Source organism: Mustelus asterias, chromosome 7, assembly GCF_964213995.1.
Source record: "Mustelus asterias chromosome 7, sMusAst1.hap1.1, whole genome shotgun sequence".
In the NCBI taxonomy this organism is placed as follows: Eukaryota; Metazoa; Chordata; class Chondrichthyes; order Carcharhiniformes; family Triakidae; genus Mustelus; species Mustelus asterias.
Window position 1 is genome coordinate 27,845,075 of NC_135807.1, and position 6,000 is coordinate 27,851,074.

A 6,000-nucleotide genomic window follows, 5' to 3' on the forward strand; every position below is an offset into this window, starting at 1 on the left:
ATATGTCTGTTTTCTGGAAACCATCACTATTTGATATGATCAGGATATTGAATTCAGTGATCAGCCAAGATCAAGATGAATAGCGAAGCAGGCTCAAAGGGCCAAATGGCCTACTCTTGCTTCTAGTCTCTATGATAGATAATGTATGAAGATATGATAGATCTAAGAGTTGGATTTCAACCTCTGGATATGTGTTGTGTCTATAAAATACTTAATTGGAATTATCTGTTGATATGATTCTTTCCCTCCCGCCTTTTTATTTAAATTGCTTAATTCAAAATCCTGAATAATTTTATCTTTCTACAGACCATGAGGAGGACTTTCGTGCCTGCCCGTAGTAAGCTTGTTGCCAGTAGATATTTCATCGGGTGGAAGGGTGAAGGCCTGTGGATGACCTTCCTTCCCTAGCACCAGTTGAGAACATTAAGTGTGCAATTCATGTCCCCAGCCAGTGGCCTAGAAGCTCGTCATGCGGGGAACACGACAAACAAGTCAGTGCAGAGTTGCTTGGGGGTTCCTGGAGGTGGTGGGGGACACCTCATTCAAAGGCAACCAGTGCCTGGCCAAGGACGTGGCATCGGGAATGAGAGCCCTGCTGAAGGACACCCCCTTTCTTTGCTGCTGAACCCCACATCCACCCTCCCCTATGACCCTGACCCTATGCTCCCCACCAGATCTTTGTCAGAAGTACAGAAGGGGTCCAAGGGTCCATGATCCGAAAGGAAGGGCTGCCGATGGCCTGGTGAGTACAAGTGGCACAAGGTGCGGCAGGCCTTGCTGCAAAGAGGCAACGTGGGGGTCTTGCTCCTCTCCAGCTAGCGGCCGCGACCTCCATCACCTTTACAAAATTCCGCACTGAGTTCACCAACTTAGATTTTTTACCATCGCGTTGTGCCCGTTTTTGGACCCGAAAACTTGGTAAAGTCGGGTGTGAGGCGAGTAGAATGATCTGCGCCCGCCTCTGCATGCATTTAAATTGAATTAATGGGCTGCACGCCCAACTTTGCCGGCACTTCCCCCTTTACCACCACATTCGCCTGTGCAGATTCAGCGTGAAACAGACATGCTCCATAGAAGTCCGATTTGGGCGCTCCAGTTAGTGAGGAGGTAGGTGCCGGGCATCCCCAAGCAGACGGCTCTCTGCTTGAGATCGGTTAGGCAGGTGGTGGGGTGTGGGTGGGGGTGGGGGGGGGGAGGTGGTGGTGAAGATGGGTCCATTGCTACTCTGCCTGAGATTAGTGGAGGGGAAGGGGGTCGGCTGCCACTCTGCCTGTGATCAGTGGGGGGGGGGGGGGGGAGGTCTGCTGCCACTCTGCCTGAAACCAGTGCGGGGGGAGGGTGGGTCCGCTGCCACTCTGCCTGTGATCAGTGGAGGGGACTGGGGGGTCTGCTGCCACTCTGCCTGAAACCAGTGCGGGGGGGAGGGTGGGTCCGCTGCCACTCTGCCTGTGATCAGTGCGGGGAAAGGGGGGGTCTGCTGCCACTCTGCCTGTGATCAGTGCGGGGGAAGGGGGGGTCTGCTGCCACTCTGCCTGTGATCAGTGCGGGGGAAGGGGGGGTCTGCTGCCACTCTGCCTGTGATCAGTGCGGGGGAAGGGGGGGTCTGCTGCCACTCTGCCTGTGATCAGTGCAGGGGAAGGGGGGGTCTGCTGCCACTCTGCCTGAGATCAGTGAGGGGGAAGGGGGGAGGAGCCCACGATAAGTCTGGGTGGGGAGACAAGGAGGTCAGTAATGTTGTGGGGGTGGGGCAATATCTGTGGGGTCCAGGGGGAGGCATTATCCGGCCTGGGAGGGATGTGGCAGGGGAGCAGCATTCTATCTTTTTTTCTGTGCATGCGCAATTGGAAGCACTGATCGGAGCTGCAGGATTTTGGGAGAGTTAAGCCCCACCCACCGGCTTCTGCAGTGCGATTCGGAGTCACTGATATTTTGCAGGCAGAGTGCGTATGGGGGCACTTGAGAATGGGTCTAAAAGTCGGATCTGTAACATTCCCAGCTTCAATTCCACCCAGCACTCAGAACCAAAATGAATTATAAAATAGGGCCCTTTCTCTCAACTAGGGTGTTTCTACATTAGCTTTTGAGCTGATCCAACTTGACAGCTCTCATCTGGATAAATGGCCATTGAAGTCTCAATGTGTGATCTGAAGAGGTTGAGGTGCTCTCCCAATGTCTGGTGGTCTCGGTGGCAGCACGGTTATACAGTGGTTAGCATTGCTGCCTCACAATGCCAGAGACCTGGGTTCGATTCCTGGCTTGGGTCACTGTCTGTGCGGAGTCTGCACGTTCTCCCTGTGTCTGTGTGGGTCACCTCCAGGTGCTCCGGTTTCCTCCCACAGTCCAAAAGTCATGCTGGTTAGGTGCACTGGCCATGCTAAATTCTTCCTCAGTGTCCCCATACAGGTGCTGGAGTGTGGCGACTGGGGGATTTTCACAGTAACTTAATTCTAGTGTTAATGTAAGCCTACTTGTAACTTTAAATGAATATTGTTCTCTCAATCATAGCCATGGTACAGATTAACAGATCATCCATCTCATTGCATTGGTGGATGGTGTGCTCTGTCTGGCTACATAACAGTCACAGCCTTTCAAGAATAATCCTTTGTGAGGAGGTATTTTCACTTTGACATTGTCAGCTAAGGTTCAGGAGCAGCACTCTTGCCTTGAGTCAGAAGGTTGAGGGTCCCAGTTCCACTGCAGTGACTTGAGCACAAAATCTAGCTGATACTCAAGTGAAGTATTGAGTGCTACAATATCAGAAGTGCTTTCTTCCAGAGAAGACGTTAAACGAAGGCCACATCTGCCTCTTGGTGGGATGTAAAGTATATTTAAGTATCTCTAAGAAGAGCAGGGAATCTTTCTCCGATGTCCTGGCCCATAATTGTCCCTCAGTTTGAATCACTTCAATAGATCATTTGTTATAACATTTCTGTTTCTGGGATCTCACTTTGTACAAACTGGCTGTTGTGTTTCCTATATTACAAAAGTGACTACTAAATGCTATCAGGCCCCAGTATGTTTTAAACTTAATCAATACTTTAAAAAAACTGGACATACATTTCAAACTGACCACTTCATACCATGTGACCTTAGGCATTTTGAGATTCAGACAGTCCTAAGTCTCAAGAAAGTATCTAATCAGATATGGACATTCACAGCTATTCCAGGAATTCACACATCCCTTTGTTTGAGGATAGATCAACATTTCAGACAACCTGACTCTCTGTTTCACTCTGGACAAAATGGGACATCAAAACTCAGTGTGTGCAAGACAGATGTGAATGGATCCTATTACCATTTCATTATGAATTATGATGGTTCATCCAAATTAGACTGAGTTAATCCCAAAGTGTCAAAGCACAACTCAGGATGATTAGAATCAACACATAGAATCAACCTTTTGTTTGGAAAATTACTTTGAACTTGTGGAAGTCACATGACAGGCAACCATTTAAAGTCTACTTTTAAATTAGAAATAGCTTCTTGCAAACAGAAAGTTCCACTATTAACCATTGAACTAGCTGCAAGTTACCCAAACAGCTGAGGAAATAAACAGCAATTGCTTGAAAATAGGAGATCCTACCAGAGAGAAGGATTCCCCAACATGTTCTGTTTAAAGTTCACCTGAGGACCAACCTCCTAGATATTTGACTACAAGAAACCTCACAGGTTACTTAGAATCCCTCGCTTTACAAGGACTTTACTTCAACTTCAAAGCCTCAACTGCATCTAAGGAGCTACAGGCAGGCCACAAAAGTAACTGAAATAATTATCAGCTGTAACAGCATCTTTCCTTCATCGGTATGCAACCTTGTATGTGAGACCAATGAGTGAAACATACCATTAAATTTGGGGTATGTGTGTGGTAAAAAGTAATCATCTTTATTTTTAAATTCGCAAAATCTTGCTGCTGGAATTATTTAATTGGAGCATTCACTCAGAGGATAATAAAACATTCACCTCCTACATTTAACCATACTGATCACAGACAATGAAAGGAAAAGCATGTATTCTGTCCATGCCAATAGACTGAGCCCATACAAATGCAGTAAAATTCATAACTCTTTCTTTCACTTGATAATTTTCTGTACAAGTGCAAGTATTTAGGTGAAATTGAATTAAAAAACATTAATGAATCATTTGTGTATGTAAAAATGCCCGAATAAATGGTATTAAAGAGCTATTTGACTCATGTGTTTTCAATGTCATATTACTGGTCTTCTTGCCATAGAGGGGGGTGTAGTGATGGTTCACCAGACTGATTCCTGGGATGGTAGGATTGTCATATGAAGAGAGATTTAGGTTGAATAGGCCTGTATTCACTGGCACCTTAGAAGAATGAGAGGGGATCTTATTGAAAGGTATAAAATACTGACGGGGCTGGACAGATAGGTACATTGATGATGTTTCCTCTGGCTGAGGGCTGGTGGGATGTAGTGGGATGGGGTGGTTCTAGAACAAGGGGTCACAGAATCAGAATATGGGGTAGGCCATTTTGGACTGAGATGTGCAGAAATCTCTTCTCAGTGGGTGGTGTGCCTGTGGAATTCTCTACCACAGAAGGCTGTAAAGGGCAAGTCACTAAATTTATTTCAGAAGGAAATGGACAGATTTCTACACTCTAAAGGTATCAAAGGGTATGGGGAGAGAATGGATTTATGATATTGATTTCAGCCATGATCGTAGTGAAAGACTGAGCAGTCTTAAAGGACAAATGACCTACTCCTCCTATTTTCTAAATGAAACAAACAATTCACACTGTTTGTGGGTGAATAGTTTGTACTATTTTAGCCAATTCCGTTACCTGATGAAAATCATAGACAAATGTAAGGCATTAATAATATTGAAGTAGCCACGAGACAATTTGGATTGTTAAAAACCCAACTGGTTCACTATTGTACTTTAGGTAAGAAATCCTGCTGTCCTTAACCGGTCTGGCCGACATATAACAGTCCCAGACCAACATGGTTGACATTTTATTGTTGACTTCTGAAGCAATGAAGCACATTGTACTATAATATCAAAAGTTGTTATCAAAGAATAGTCAATCAATGCTGGACTTATTAGGGATATGCCCATCATTTTTTTCTAAATTGAATTCATAGAACATAGAACAGTACAGCACAGAACAGGCCCTTCGGCCCACGATGTTGTGCCGACCTTCATCTGAAACCAAGATCAAGCTATCCCACTCCCTACCATCCTGGTGTGTTCCATGTGCCTATCCAATAACCGCTTAAATGTTCCTAAAGTGTCTGACTCCACTATCACTGCAGGCAGTCCATTCCACACCCCAACCACTCTCTGCGTGAAGAACCTACCTCTGATATCCTTCCTATATCTCCCACCATGAACCCTATAGTTATGCCCCCTTGTAATAGCTCCATCCACCCGAGGAAATAGTCTTTGAACGTTCACTCGATCTATCCCCTTCATCATTTTATAAACCTCTATTAAGTTTCCCCTCAATCTCCTCCGCTCCAGAGAGAACAGCCCCAGCTCCCTCAACCTTTCCTCATAAGACCGACACTCCAAACCAGGCAGCATCCTGGTAAATCTCCTCTGCACTCTTTCCAGCGCTTCCACATCCTTCTTATAGTGAGGTGACCAGAGCTGCACGCAATATTCCAAATGCGGTCTCACCAAGGTACTGTACAGTTGCAGCATAACCCCACGGCTCTTAAACTCCAACCCCCTGTTAATAAAAGCTAACACACTATATGCCTTCTTCACAGCTCTATCCACTTGAGTGGCAACCTTTAGAGATCTGTGGATATGGACCCCAAGATCTCTCTGTTCCTCCACAGTCTTCAGAACCCTACCTTTGACCCTGTAATCCACATTTAAATTTGTCCTACCAAAATGAATCACCTCACATTTAATTCAAATGGGAATCAGCTCTGGATTGAATTTTTTTTATTCATTTGTGGGACATGGGCGTCACTGGCTGGCAAGCATTTATTGCCCATCCCTAGTTGCCCTTGATTGATACAACTGACT